Here is a 15900-nt window from a genome sequence, read left to right on the forward strand (position 1 = left end):
TATGCTTAACAAATCATAAAGTTTCCACAGTTTAAAAAAATGTGTTTGTTATATTTTTTGATAGACTGATAGAAAAAAATCTGAAGTTTAGAGGTAGACTTAAATATTAGAGAAAATCAATATTTAATAATAGTACCTTTTACATCAGTGGGAAAAGATTGGCGTTTTAAAAACAATTATGGTGAGACAAATGTATAACCATTATAAAAAGATAAATGTAGATCCTTACCTTGCTATTTATAAGATGATAAATTCCAAATGCCCCAAGGACTTAAATATTAAAAATGAAACTATACAACCCTTTACAAGTTAAAAGAAGATATGGGTAGATTTCATTAAAATCTGGGAGAGGATAGAATTCTTCCTAAAAATAACTCAAAATCTGAAAGTGTTTTAGTTTTTAAAATGTTTAATAAATTTGAGTATATTAAAATAAAACCAGAATTTTATTCAAACATAAACTGAAAAACCATAAACAAAAGCCAAAAAACAAACTGTGGGACAAATAAAATATAGAACACATAGAAAGGGTTAATATCCCTAAATTTAAAGAGCTACTAAAAATAAAAAAGATTAAACTCAATGGAAAAATGGAAAAGACTATAAAAAGAGTTCACAGAAAAATAAATGTAAGTGGGATTTAAATACATGAAACTATGCTCAGTCTTAGTCATTGGACGAGGGAAAATTAAACAAGCATTTAGGGGTATTTAGGGAATTGTTGGGGAAATCTGAGTGAAGTCAATAATTTAGTTAATTATATTGTACCTCCCAAAGGTACACATTTTCAGTTATACAAGATGAATGAGTTCTGGAGATCTAAGGAACCGCATAGTGATGATAGTTAATAATACTGCATTGTCTGCTTTACATATGTTAAGAGGATAGATCTTAAATCTTACGGACACAAACACACACACAATGGTAACTATATGGAGGGGTGGATAAGTGTTTTAGCTTGATTGTGGTGATTTTTTCACATTTAGTATAAATGAGTGTCTCAGTCAGAGGAGGCCAGTAATGACTAAGTATATATTGTAGTTGTAGGCATCTCTGTTGGAAATTTACACATAATTCTGTTATTTTTAATTTCATGAACATTTCACACAGAGTCCTGGAGTGTTTTTATAATGAAATTCCCTCCCAGCTCCACATGCACATATTTACTCACACCACTCTTTTAAGGGTAAAAATGGCCACCGTTTGGGTGATGTTTCTACATTTCCTTTGTGGTCTTGATTGGACGTGCTGACATTTATCACTGATTACCTATGATTCTAAGTTTCCTTCTGTGATCAGTATGTTGTCATTCTTAGGAAGTGTGTGAAAGAAATGACCTCTGAGAAACAGTTTTAATGAAAACTTTCTTTGGTCTTAGTTTTACTCTGCTTTTGGAACCTGGTAACTTTCATATGCATATTCCCTAAGCATTAGTCAAAAAAGTTTTGCTGTTTGTTTGCTTTATTTTTTCATATTAGAATATAGATGGACAAAATAAAATATCTAGGATATGGAGCTGATGTCAAAATTGAAAAGGATACCGATAATAATCAAAGTACCTATGTATCCAGGGAGAAAGAATGAGAAAGAGTTAAAAAAGAGAGAGACAGACAATCTTTAGAAATCCAACTTAGGGGCGCCTGGGTGGCGCAGTCGGTTAAGCGTCCGACTTCAGCCAGGTCACGATCTCGCGGTCCGTGAGTTCGAGCCCCGCGTCAGGCTCTGGGCTGATGGCTCGGAGCCTGGAGCCTGTTTCCGATTCTGTGTCTGCCTCTCTCTCTGCCCCTCCCCCGTTCATGCTCTGTCTCTCTCTGTCCCAAAAATAAATAAAAAACGTTGAAAAAAAAAATTAAAAAAAAAAAAAAAGAAATCCAACTTAAAATATTGCTTATATAATTGAATTCCTAATGAAGACAGGAGACTCTCAAATTCCAGCTGACCAGGTTTTACCCTTAGGACAAAAGTAAAACTAAATATAAAATATAACAAATTATATTTTTGTTTTAAGCCATTTTTCATAACTTTGTGTTTAAATATGGTTCATATAAGTTCATAAAGGTGATTCTGTTGCTAGGTGGACTTGGGAGACCTAGACCCTGAGGCCTCAACCCAGCCCATCCAAAAGATTTGCCAAAGTCTCTTGGTCTTGTCACAAGAATTAAAAGGACAGACAACACAGCGGATAAGCAGTACAAGCAGGAAAACTTACTAAAGTGAAAGCATAGATCAGACAAGCTCAAGGGAGAGCTGGATGCTTGGTTTAGGTTTCTATTTTTATAGACAGTTGTTAACAGATGGGTGGAATATTCATTACTTCAGGTGGGGATTTCTTTGAAGCAGGGTGGTCTCTTCCAAGAATGTGGGTTATGTGCCTTTTCTTCCTTGTTTATTCAGGGGATTCCAGCCTACTTTGCCAGATACTTTGGGCTTGTCTGGTTTGATCTCGTTTCTTGTGGCTTTCTTTTGGAATGCTACCAGGACAGTCCTCTAACTTTCTCATAAGTAGCCATGACTTCCTCCTTGCTGGCCTCCAGGCATCTTGTTAGACCTAACTAACTGCTTATTCTAACAATTTAAATACTAAAATCTGACATTTTCTTTCCAGGTCAGTCTAAGTCCAAGACACTGAGAGAAATATTGTAGTATTTCAAGTGACATTAGTGTTTGACTCACTGGAAAGTTTTTGAGCAAGGTTTTTGAGCAAGGCTAGTTCATTGTGTTTTTTCATGACCAGATAAAATATTCTTTCAGGACATCTATTTCTTTTGCTCTTATTCTCTGTCCATGAAGCAAACACGAGCTTTCAAGTACCTGGTTGCCTTGGCACTGTAAAGGAAGTGCTCTTGACAGAAGACCCAGGGAAGAAGTGCTCTGGTTTTGAACACATAAATTACATTCCTCGCTTATTATTTGCATTTTTTTCCTCCTTAATTAATCCATTGAGACATGTTCAAATGTAAATCAAATGCCTAGCCCTTCCTACCCTTGAGTATGTAAGTCTTTTCAATAATAAAATTATACTTAGAGCTGCTTCTGCCTTTTCCAGAATAAATTCATAATTTCCTTTCTAACTTTACCTCCCCCTACCCAGGGATTTCTTCTCCCACAGAAAGTCCCATTATCTCCTGTGGAGTATTCACACTTGCCTATGAATCATGTAGTTTCATTAAGTTGTTCTGCCTGTCTCTGTGCAGAATCAGTGCTGTGATGATCAAGTCAAAGACCAGGTGGTCCTGGAATGGCCCTGATTGAACATTTTTGGCCCAGTGCTTTGTTCACCCCCATAAACTTGTTACACCTATCCAGATTTCTGCCTCATCCTACTGGCTCAAATGTTCTTTTCTAAGGACAAGCAGGGTATCTTTTCTCATTATATAAAAAATGTCATTATCTTTAAGCAATTATGTTGGGAGAGGGCTAAACTAATTCATTGTTATTTCACTTGAATTCTTTCTATGTTCATGAAAATTTATATATTTATCAAATGCATAGACCTTAGCATACTCTATCAGTTTCCTATTGCTGCTGTATGAAATTACTACAAACCAGGTGGCTTAAAACAACACACATTTTTTTCTCTTACAGTTTTGGAGGTTGGAAGTCCAAAATGTGTCTGACTGGGTTAAAATCAAAGTGTCGGCAGAGCCATATTCCTTTCTGGAGGCTCTGGAGTAAATCCATCTTCTTGCCTTTTCCAGCTTCCAGAGGTGCTCATGGTCCTGCTCCAAAAACTGCAATGTCCAGTTGACCCTTTTTTCTTTTTTTTAATGTTTATTTATTTTGAGAGAGAGAGGAACAGAGACAGGGAGAAAGAGAATCTGGAGCAGGCCCCACACTGTCAACACAGAGCCTGACACGGGGCTCCATTTCACGAATGGTGAGATCATGACCTGAGCTGAAAGCAGGAGTCAGGTGCTTAACTGACTAAGCCACCCAGGATCCCCAAGTCTTTTTTTTTTTTTTTTTCCCTTGGCATCACTTTAACACTGACTTTTCTGCCTCCCTCTTCCCCATTTAAGTACCCTTGTGATTACACTGGTACCATAAGGATAATGCATGCTAATCTCTTTATTTTAAGATCAACTGACTAGCAATCTTAATTCTGTCTATTATTTTAATTCCCCTTGGCCATGAAACATATCAAAAAGCTCTAGGGAATAGGGCCCGGACATTTTTGGAAGACCATTAGTCTCTCTACCACACATACATTCACAACAAGAAAAGCCCATAAAACAGGATTAGGGTAAATTTCAATTATCCTTATAGTTGAGAGTTTGGTTTAATGACAGTGTATACTTTTGAAGTAAGAATGATTTTGAGTCTGCATACATTTCATTGTTTAAATTGTTTTTTCTTCTATGGTCTCTTTGACTGATGCCTAAATATTACAGTTCAGATATCTAGTAAAAATGTAAATGTGGAATGAAGAGGAATTTTTTGTTTCTACAATCCATTCATGTCCTTGACCTCCTCACTCCTAGTAGAAAGTGGTTCTTTTACTACAATGACATACTGAAGTTATTCTCTACATCAGTCAATATGAACAGTAAATACTCTGAAATTGAACATATAGATAATTTTCTCCTTGGTGGCAAGTCTTCCCTTTGGTGGAAAGTTTCCGAAGTGTTTTGAATATGAAGATTTTTTTTTATAATATCAATGCAATTTTATACCAAGTTAGTTGTGATACTTACAGCATATGTTGATCGAGAAATATATCATAACAAAAAATACTGTGATTTAATTAATGGCTTTAAGTAAGTATCTACATTCCTTATCATGCATATGTTTTAGGCAATGGAACAAGAAGTGTGTGATGTTATCTATGTATTCATTTTATGCAGTTTTGTACACATAGATATTCAAGTTCACAGGTCCTTTGTAGTTAACTCTGAACTGCAGAAATACATGGTAAATGCAAATTGCAAACCACTTCCTACAAGTCAAAAGCCTTTCAAGTCTATCTTCCTAATCTCCATCAACAACACAATTTTTGTTCACAGCATTGCAAAATACTATTGCCTCATTTTTGACACTTCAAAATAAGCAAGAATCTGGAAATTTACGAGGAAAATGTGTTGATAATTCTGAAACATAAATATGCAAATAAATTGATTTTTTATTCCCATCTACTAGTTGTCTAGTATAACATTAAAGAAATAATTTAAAATTCATTTATTTTACAGAATTAAGATATACTCATTAATGCTACTTGATAATTACCTCATAACTTCTCAGATAAAATTTTTAAAATTGTTAAGCCAAATCTGTCTTCAAATTTCATCCCTGATTTAAGCCTTCAAGAAATAGTACGCCCACTTTTGATAAACCCCAATTCCATACAAATGAAGAAAGGCATTCATAACAATTCTAAAATTTCTACCTAAAACCTAAAGTACATTGTTTCATTGAGTAGTTCTCTATGCTGGAGAGATTACCATGCTTTATGACAAACATAATTGGAAAATAACTCTTAGAAAAATAAAAATAATGTAATTGTCAATAAGTCAATATCCTACTCTACGTATGGTCATAGCCTTTCATTTAATTTTCCTTTTTATTCTGCTCTGTAGTTTCTGGTAAATTATTACTAGAATGTTTATTAGAAAAAATAAAAGAGTTTGAAATTTTAAATAATCATCACATTTAAAAAATCTTGTTTGCTTATTAAGATTTACTTAGAAAGGAAGAATGTGGTGAATAAATCATATGCCTAAAATAATGGCTTAAATGAGATTATAGAAAATTTAGGAAAGGAAAAAAGTAAAGGTCAATGTTAAATTATATGATTTGGCTAACAAAATAAATCTCTTCACTTTGCCCTATTCATTTAGATAATGCTTTTATAAGTTTCATCCTTCAGTGGAGATTTGGCCAAGGACTCCTAAATTTGTAAATAATTTCTCAAGTTTATGTAGGTTATGCATTTAAAGTTGTTTTTAATGCAATATATTTTAGATATGTACTGTAGGCTTTTCTGATCAGATAACTGTGGTATAATTTAAGTTTAACTCTTTATCTGGATTTAAGTTTATTAGGAGCCTCCTAATGTACAAATGACATTAACAGTTTATAATTCCATGATAGATAAAATTGCCTCAAATCTGATAAAGATAGGGTATTATGTAAGAAAAAGATACTGGCATATTTCCATTGCTAAAGGCTAAGGACACAGAACATTTGCAGACTAAATAGTGTGTAAATTTTAGTTTATGTGCCCATTACAGCCACTGTCGACAGGAAACAGGATGCACACAGTGTGAAACAGGACTTGCAGTATCACTTGAGGCTTGTTCTCTGAAATTTACCAAGTCTATTGCCATTAACAGCATCTGTAGCAGGAGCCTAACATTTTGGTTTTATTTACATAGCAAAACAATGCATTGAGAATTGATCATTTGTCATTCGCTTTTCAGAAATAATCATTGAATCTTTTCTCAAAAGAATAGTGACCTCTAAAAACCAGTAACACCCAGAGCATCTTATTTTTCATAGAATGTTAAAATTTTTTAAATAAATTTCTGGTACACAAGGAAATCTACAATGATTACTTACAAATCATATGATGTTTAGGAATGTTGCATTTCAAATGTTTTTTTACTAGTGCTTTTGTAAATAGTATTGTGTTTTGAGAGAGGATTTTTGCTTCTTCTTTTGAAAACTAGGTAGAGACACAGAATAAGGACTATCTCAGATTAGATATAGAGGTCTCTAAAAATGATAGGAAATTGTGTTTTTTTTAATTAAAAAATTTTTTTTAATGTTTATTTATCTTTTGAGACAGGGAGAGACAGAGCATGAATGGGGGAGGGCCACAGAGAGAGGGAGACATAGAATCCAAAACAGGCTCCTGGCCCTGAGCTGTCAGCACAGAGCCCAACATGGGGCTCGAACTCACGGACCATGAGATCATGACCTGAGCCTAAGTCAGATGCTTAACCGACTGAGCCACTCAGGCGCCTTGGGAAATGGTGTTTTATATTGGTTAGGTGTTATAGTTTGATATTTAATTCATGAGAAGCAATGACAGGGAGCTGTGAACAACATAGCTTCTAGCCTTAGTCTGTCCTGGGCTCATAAATTGCAAGCTGTGTGACCTACAGGTCACTTGGCCTCACTTTGCTTCAGCTTTTTCATTTTTATATGGTGATAATAATGGTACAGACTTCAAGAGGTTGTCATGAGGATTAAATGAGTTAATATAGGAAAGCACTTAAAGCATTGCCTGACATCTATGTGCTTTTTTTTTAGGGGGTGGGGAGGTATTAACTCATTTAGTATTATAGGTACTGAGTTCATACCAGGCACTGTGCTATCCTGGAGTCTCAAAGGTGAATAAGTTGTGGCCTCTATTTTCAAAGAACTTAGCCTGATCATCTCAATATAATGTGTAGAGTATGAAATCCATGCCTGTTTCTATGGAGGAAATTTGGCTCTGGGTTTCTCAGAATACCTGAACTGCTTCTTAAAGGTAAGAAATTACCTGAGTGAAAAGCTGAGGAAGGGCATTTCATTCAGAAAATAGCACAAAAGACATAGACACATGAAGTAAAACAATACATGCAGGGAACTTCTAGCAATTCAGTATCAGAAAGCTTAATCATAAGGACTTATACCTCTGAAGACACCCTCCTCCCCACCTTCGTTTGCTTAAAAGAAATCAAATGTTTTGGTGTTGGTCATTGATTCTTCAGATGAACATAATGCTTCCCATTCCTTTTAAGTTAAATTAAGCAAACCTGGGAACAAGAACTTGGGAATAGGTACTTGCTTGAGAGATGATCCTAAGAAGCACAAATGAAAAAGAGCTGAAAAAGAAACAGAAAGAAACACAAATAGGTGTGTGTTAATAAGTGGGTTTCCATTTTAGGCAATTGGAGCTCAAAATGGGGACCCTCTGAGAAACCATGTAGAACATCCTTCTGAATTGTTTCACAAGAAGATGGAGAGACGGGCATTTATTCACCAACCTCCACCTGTCCACACTCACCATTGGGTGAAGGTTCACCCTTGAAGCAGTCATTCTCAAGAATTTCAGTTGTAACTGCCCCTAGTCAGCAAGCTTCCGTGGGGTTAGAATTAGCCCTCATGTAGCAAAGGAGAGAGATGCAGTGTTTAGAGTGAAATGCTACTGACATGCCAAGAACTATTTTCTATAGCCGCAGGTGAATTCAGAGGTGGACCTAAGGAAGAGGGACCAACTGTGGACACACATTTAGGTAAGTTGTCAAACTTCTTAAGACTTTTGTTTCTGTAGCCCCTGATATGAAGAATGAAGCAGGTGCTAACTGGAGACTTGAGATAAGGATGGAGAAGTAGGGAGAGGAGATATCATTGAACATCTCACAGACCATGTTAATGCTTGCAATTTATTTTGTATTATTATAAAGAAAGTCCTTCAGAATGGTTTTAATATAATAGCATGTAAAATTTTCAATTTGCATTTTGGATAATTGTCTTAGATTGCAAACATCATCCTTAACTGAAAAATAACATAAATTTAGCTATTTTATTGAACGTGATTTAAAAATGGGTCTTGGTGCACACATGGAGATCTGAGATTTGGCAAAGGAAAAAAGAATTAGATTCTGTATTATAATTTAGTTCAAACCAAACTTACATTTGAACATATTTTGAATTTCTGAAAGACTAAGTAAATCACAGTATTTTTTATAGCATGGAGTAAAATTTACATATTTTTACATTTTATGAAATTGTATCACTCTATCATGATGTCACATGCTGAATAAAATGCAAAGATGCACTACCTACATTAATGAATGAGTGCTTTTAGGGCCACATGTTATGCATAATAACTGATGAATGCAAGCAATCTATCTTTTCAATTTTTATTATAATCATATGCTATTTTATTTTTCCAGTCTTATTGGGACATAATTAACATATTGCATTATATAAGTGTAAGGTGTACAAGTTGATTTGATACACTTATATATTGTAAAATGATTATGACCATAGCATTAAGTAACACCTTTATCACCTCACAAAACTTCCATTTCGTTTTTGTAATAAGAACATTTAAAACCTTCTTTCCTAGAAACTTTCAAGTACAAGTACAGTATTATTAACTATAATCTCCATGCTATATATTAGATCCCCACAATTTACTTATCATATAACTGAAAGTTTGAACCCTTTGACCAACATTTCCCCATTTCTTCCAATACCTCGTCCTTGGTAACCTCTATTCTACTCTGTTTCTATGAGTCGGACTTTTTAGATTCCACATATAGCTGATACCATACAGTATTTGTCTAAGATAAGATAGTTTCATAATAATATTCTAGGTGTACATATTTCTATTTGTCCCCAGACAGTGGAGACACTGCATAGAAACGAGTGCAAGAAAAAAAAAAATAAATTACTTACTCCGGACAGTATAGCATCAGTTACAGGATTTAATACTGATTTACACCAACAATTTTATAAAATTAATGAATGAGTAATTGCTTTAAAAATATTTTTTAAAACAGAGGAATGATTTTTAAAGAGTGTTACCAAGTTATTTAATTTAGTATTTTGAACTTCAGTTGACAATCCCTTTAATAACACTATTTTCTATTTTATAAAAATTCTATTTATTGCTTTCTAATCTTAAATGCACGTCCTTTGACAGAGGAAGATACTACTTTCTCTGTATTTCCCATCAGCATTTTTAAGGTGCGTATTAACCACACTAATTTCTTAGGATAGATATAATTTATGTGAGGAATTCATACATAAATCAGTTAGAATAAAGCTGAACATGTTTCCTAAAATATATTTAGTCCTATAAGACTACTCGTGTATTTGACTATATTATATTTAATATCTAAAATAGCTATTGTTGATTTCCTTAAAAATGTTATTTCACTTATATGTGGTGTGTGTATGTATGTGCCTTGGAATATGTGTTAATGTGTATGTTATGTGTACCTATGGAGAGGTACACACTATTATTACTTTGGAAGATATTGCACTTTTTGGATATATCTCATGGCTTTTTAAACTTCTAAGTTGATATTTATTTTCATTGATTAATTGTTGAGAACCATATAAATACTAGCCTTTAACCATGAAAGACATCTATTTCCTAATTTCCCATGATGTGGAGGAAGAAGTTGTTGTCTGAATCTGCCAACTTAGAGACAGTACATGTGGCTTAGATAGAATACAGAGATTCCCAAATGTATGGACTTAGGTAGCTTAGCACAGTCCCTGATACAGCGTTCATGAGAAGGAAAGGGAGCTTCCTTTATAAAGATTCTTCCTTTAGGAATATCAGGGCAATTAACCACCTAGACAAGTTCAAACATAGTTTCTCTATATAAAGTAAGTACAAAGTAATGTAAAGGCCTTTGACACACAAACACAAGCACAGATTGCAATGTCAAAACATTGTGTGACATTAAAAAAATTAATCTCACTAAACTATAGCATTTCCCAGGCCTGTAATTTATGATCTGAACTGTGCTGTCCCAATGACAAACAAAAGCACACTGAAGTGTTTCTACCTTAAATTGTTCAAGTAATTTTTTAAAATAATATAACTGCTTGTCTTTTCTCTGTCATTTTTGGACAAATTAAAATTTCTTATTTCTACTATATTCCTTAGTGCTTACACCCTTAGATTCAAAGAGGAGAACTACCACACAATCATTATTCTTTTCCATTGCTATTTTTTTTTAATCATTCAGGCTTTCTTAATCATTTTTTGTAAAAAGCCTTACTGCTTTTAGTCCAATATTCTAATGTAAACAATTTGTAATTTTTGCAGGAAGTTTGGACCCTATGAAGATTTAAATAGTGAGGAGTCTGTGTCTGATTCCACTGAGATCAGTATTTATAGAGCATACTTTGCTTTGTTCATCTTCCTGCAGTAAAACTATCCAAACCCCTCAGAATAGTCCATTTATCCATTAAATGTTCAAAGATGTATCTCACTTACCAACTAATTGATTATATAAAATACACTCTAACTATGCACCTTTCTCTAAATACTTATTTTCCAGAATTTCTGACTCCCAGGATTATCCCTTTCTCAGTGCAGGGTACCACCACACTACCTCCTACCCACCACCTGATCAATCTAGGAGAGCAGAAGGGAGCCTCTAGGATGGTTGGAAAAGAAAAACCGGAACTCTTTTTAGCATATGAACATACCAAAGTTAATGCTAAGTGGCCAAACAAACTTAGGTATGGTAAGATATATTTGCCTGCTAGTTGTTTCATTTTAAAGTTGGATTGGGAAAAAAATATATATATCTTTTTCCTTCCCCTCCCACCTGGGATTGCTAAAGCCCATTAAACCCTTCCAGTACCTGATGGGACTGACATAGGCCAGAGGCTGAGAAAAGAACAAGTCAGATCTTGGGGGAGACTGGAGGAATTAAGAGGATAGTTGAGAAGGGAGAAAGATGGACCCTGGGTTCTCTTTTATGCCCACAGAGTGGATAGACAACAAACTGATTGCCAAATATGTATACATGTGGCATATGGATATATAATTTTATTAAATAAAAATGGAGATCAAGAAGTTGCATCTTTTGTACATCAACAGGCCAACCATTTTGCGTATATTTTTACATTCAGTCTCCAATAGCATTGAAAAAAAAAAAGCATTATAATCAGATGAACAGTGTGCTCTTGAGAAAGGTTGTATCACATACCCTAGGTCAGCTTGTAACTAAAGGAGCGAGAATTTTTACAATAGTCTCTCCAGCTCAACTAATTGCTTGGATTCAAACTCTTTAAAAAGATTTTTTTGGTAGATAAACTTAAAGTTATTAAAATTTTCTTATGTAATAAAAGTGTTATTTCCTAAAGGCAATAATTTTAATTTTCTTTCTTTTCCCCAAATCCCACTCCATTCAGATCTATTTCATTTGTACCAATGAAATTACCAATATGATTTTGCTAGGCTAGCATGTTTAAATGCAAGTTAAATGACTTGGAATTAAAAGATATTCATGAACATTTCCTGAGGTATTTTAAAATTGCATAAACTTTCAGTTCTTTATGGGTTTGTGAGAAGGTATCATATTCACCAAGCTGTGCTCTGTTTTTATTAGAAAAACAAAATTTCTTCTTTCTCACCTTTTCACATTAAAAAAAAATGTTCTTCTTAAAGATTGCCATTGTCCCCTATGTCCTGTTTTTCCAAAGACTTTGTAAAAAATGCTGACGCAACAGGGACAATACTTGGGTAAATCCTATAGGCAATAAATAAACATAAAGTTGTTCAATTGCTTCTTACCACTCACAAGGTCCAGGGGTTGCCTGTAACTGCCAGCTTCTTTTTTTTTTTTTTTTTTTTTTTAATATATGAAATTTACTGTCAAATTGGTTTCCATACAACACCCAGTGCTCATCCCAAAAGGTGCCCTCCTCACTACCCATCACCCACCCTGCCCTCCCTCCCACCCCCCATCAACCCTCAGTTTGTTCTCAGTTTTTAACAGTCTCTTATGCTTTGTAACTGCCAGCTTCTGATGGTAACAAGTCCTGACATAGACAAAGTCATGCTGAAATAATCTATGTAATTCTAGAAATTCTACTTTATTTTCTGATTCTGTTACCTTAAATCCTTTGCAAAAGAGTTTTTTTTTTATACCAGGAAATAGTTAAAGCAATTTCAAAACACCTTTGAAATTAATCATAAATGCATGCATAGCTTTGATATCCTGCTCTATACAAATCTTAAACAATAATCTTTATGTAATTATCAAGTTTTAAAACTAAACTTCCCGATATCTTTCAAACTAATATTTCCTTTGGTCATTGCCCAAATTGTCAGTTGACTATTCCTAATATCTGTATATTTGACATCCAATGAATTAATCTTTTATGTTTGATGGTGTGAGTTTTCCCATCTCATCTTAGAGCAATGCAAATCACAAGTTATACTATAAGCAGAATCAGCTATATAATTTGTGTAGCTCAGGGAAAAATAAAATTAAGTGCTTCTTACTAAAAAATTATTAAGAATTTCAAGATGGCAACATCAGAGCATTAAATCAAGTGCAGATGCCCACTGAGCACTGGGCTGCTGCAAAGGTCATATTGTCAAAGGAACCAAACCCTTTTTTTAAAAATTTTAGTTCCTTGACTTGTCACCACATTCTTTCCTAGTAATAGCCTATATTCCAGGCATCCTATAAACAGTCTTATTGAAAAAAAAAAGGTAGATATACTAATTCCACCCATAAATAAAAATTAAATTAATAAAAACATAATTCTAATATAATTTTTATAGATTTTGAAGGTATCATTGAAACATAAGTCCTAATAAGTAAACTCTAAGAATTGGTAATATAAAGAACTAAAACAAACACTATGATCTATCAAACTTATTTTGAGCTTTAGAACTTATAAAAATAACTGGCATTTAGGAAATATTGGCATTTAGGAAAATGCCTTTTTTGTTGTTGTCATTATACTAGTGAATCTTTCTAGGGTTCTGTACATGTTATTTCTTACATTTCAGGCTGGCCACATGGATATTATTTTCTATCAGAGTATACCTAATGCATACAATGAAGATTATGACTCTTGATCTTGTCTTGTCCTTCTCATCTGCTGTCCCAATGTATATTTTTCATATGCCAGGATGCATATGGACCATTTGGATGATTTATTCCAAACTAGTCATTCTCCATTATTTCTTATTACATAATTGGTATATTCAGTATAAAACAAAATATGAAAGACATGAAAAACCCATAATTTTACTCCAAGTTATTAAGTTTTAATATTGGGTTATGGCCTTCCATTGTTTTTTAAAAAGGAGAGTATATTATACAGATTTCTTTTGTGTGTGTGTGTGGGGGGGGTGTTGGTGAAATATTTACTGTACATCATTTCATTTGGTTTTCATACCAACCTTGAGAAGTAGGCATTTTTATGATGAGGAAACAGAAGCTCTGAGATATTAAGTGGCTTTCTTAGGTTGTTCAGTTAGTTACTGCTGAAGCCAGACTTCAACCTGAGAGTTTAGAGTGCTATTTTCACTGTACTTGACTGGCCTTGCCCATTCCCCTGCACTCTGAACTACATACTGCCAGTCTGATTTCTCTATAATTGTTTATTTTCTTAGTAGTTTTAAAAATGTTTTTTAAAATTTATTACTATTATTATTTTTAATTAAAATTCAAGTTAGTGGGGCACCTGGGTGGCTCTGTCAGTTAAGTGTCTGACTCTGGTTTCAGCTCAGGTCATGATCTCATGGTTTCTTGAGTTTGAGCCCCACATTGGGCTCTGAGCTCACAGTGCAGGGCTTGCTTGGGATTTTCTCTCCCTCTCACTCTGCCCCTCTTCTGCTCATGCTGGCTCTGAAAAATAAATAAATACACTAAAATAAAATAAAATAAAATAGATTCAAGTTAGCTAACATACAGTGTAGTCTTGGCTTCAAAAGTAGAACCCAGTGATTCATCTCTTAGATCTGACATCCTGTGTTCATCTTAACAAGTGCCTTCCTTAATGCCCATCACCCATTTAGCCCATCTCCCTACCCACCTTTCCTCCAGCAACTCTCAGTTTGTTTTCTATATTTAAGAGTCTCTTCTGGTTTGCCTCCCTCTCTGTTTTCATCTTATTTTTCCTTCCCTTCCCCTTTGTTCATCTGTTGTGTTTCTCAAATTCCACATGTGAGTGAAATCATATATCTGTTTCCCTCTGACTGACTTAATTCACTTAGCTTAATTACCCTCCAGCTCCACCCACATTGTTGTAAATGGCAAGATTTCATTTTTTTTTTTTAATTTTTTTTTTCAACGTTTTTTATTTATTTTTGGGACAGAGAGAGACAGAGCATGAACGGGGGAGGGGCAGAGAGAGAGGGAGACACAGAATTGGAAACAGGCTCCAGGCTCCGAGCCATCAGCCTAGAGCCTGACGCGGGGCTCGAACTCACGGACCGCGAGATCGTGACCTGGCTGAAGTCGGACGCTTAACCCACTGTGCCACCCAGGCGCCCCAACATTCTTTTTTTTTTTAAACCTTTTTCATTAAAAATATATCAGGGACATTTTTCTAAATCAATAAATATAGTTATATATATTTTAACATTTGTATTTCAGTCCATTATATAGTTGAGGAGGAATTCACACAACTCATCTCTGTTGCTGGAGAGTAAGGACCTTGGTCAACTACATTTTCCAGGCCTTTCTTTCTCAATATCTTTCTGACAAAGGTGTTATTATGTCTTATCTTTTCAGTTCCAGCATTGCTTATTCAACTATTGTTTACTTTGTAAGAAAGCTATTGCATTGTTTTTTAACTTGAGGGTTTCTTGTTTGTTTGTTTGTTTCTGTATATAATGCCAATTCTCACTTTTGGCTTTTGGTCATGCTTCACTCAACTGTAACTCCAGCCTGTTCAGACTCCTGTTCTTAACTGACTCTGTGGGAAGGTCCCAGGAACAAACCAGTCATGCACAGAAAAGCACTCATGAAGACGGAACAGTAAGTGCAAAGGCTCAATGAGTGTGTCAGGTCATCAGCTGAGAGTAAGGTACAGGGAGGAAGTAATGTGACATTTTAATAATAAATGAAAAGAAGCTTAAGAAATAAACTCTTACTATGAATCAAGATGGGGATGTGGATGATTGGGTGAGATCAGGAAGTAACATAGATCTTTGGGGTTGATAAGACTAAGAAATTGAGAAGTCATAATATTGTGCAAATCATTTTCATGGGTACTGAAGTCTCTAAGAATGATGACAAGAACATTGAATGGTAGAAGGGTGTCAGAATTAGATTTGGCTGTTAAACCAGACTCCAAGGCTTATACTTACATCTCACAGGCAGAATGTAGTTATGTTCCTACATTGTAGAATAAAAGAATTCTCATACTAAGAAGGAAAGGGACAGCTGAAGTAAGATAGCTCCTTGTCTCTAT

General features: G+C 34.5%; 1 protein-coding gene and 1 long non-coding RNA gene across 2 annotated transcripts in view; one reads left to right on the top strand and one right to left on the bottom strand.

Moving 5' to 3' along the window:
• The window catches only part of RGS18 (regulator of G protein signaling 18), a 41330-nt gene extending 33529 nt beyond the window's left edge, over window positions 1-7801 (bottom strand). The window contains exon 1 of the mRNA XM_049634553.1: window positions 7740-7801. The gene's annotated coding sequence lies outside the window, so the exon portion shown is untranslated. The remainder of the gene's footprint in view (window positions 1-7739) is intronic.
• Window positions 7802-8080: 279 nt separating this feature from the next.
• Window positions 8081-15900, top strand: part of LOC125925511 (uncharacterized) — a 42846-nt gene continuing 35026 nt past the window's right edge. The window contains exon 1 of the long non-coding RNA XR_007458852.1: window positions 8081-8219. This is a non-coding gene — a long non-coding RNA (uncharacterized LOC125925511). The remainder of the gene's footprint in view (window positions 8220-15900) is intronic.

Source organism: Panthera uncia, chromosome F1 (genome assembly GCF_023721935.1).
Source record: "Panthera uncia isolate 11264 chromosome F1, Puncia_PCG_1.0, whole genome shotgun sequence".
In the NCBI taxonomy this organism is placed as follows: domain Eukaryota; kingdom Metazoa; phylum Chordata; class Mammalia; order Carnivora; family Felidae; genus Panthera; species Panthera uncia.